This window comes from Chanos chanos, chromosome 11 (assembly GCF_902362185.1).
Source record: "Chanos chanos chromosome 11, fChaCha1.1, whole genome shotgun sequence".
NCBI lineage: Eukaryota > Metazoa > Chordata > Actinopteri > Gonorynchiformes > Chanidae > Chanos > Chanos chanos.
In genome coordinates this window covers 14,416,660-14,417,099 of record NC_044505.1, presented here as the reverse complement: position 1 = coordinate 14,417,099, position 440 = coordinate 14,416,660, and positions in this window count along the sequence as shown.

Below are 440 nucleotides of genomic sequence, written 5' to 3'. Positions count from 1 at the left end.
GATGGTCTCAGTGGTTTCGTATGGTTTTATCATTTATAAATTTCCTTGGATTATTTTTATCCTTTAAATCATCACATCCATTATAGTTAGAGGAATAAACATGACCATTTATGTATATGTACTGCATTTTAAGATTTTATTTGACACAATTAGGACTTATCCTACCTACTAACATGACCAACTTAGGCCTGATGTGGTGGATAACTGAATGTTTTTTGGTTTTTTTTTTCAATTCCAAAATATAAGATATCAGACACCTGTATAAACTAAAATCTGTGAGACATCCCAGGGCTATTTAGGTGTCAGTGGGCTGGATCTTAAGCAGTGTGATATAAAGAACCATTAGTTTAAACATGTAGTTGTCCTTCTTGACACATGTCCTTTTGTGCTGGCTTTTTGCTTTGGATAGTACTTATTGGGGGCTTTGCTTTTATTTTTAC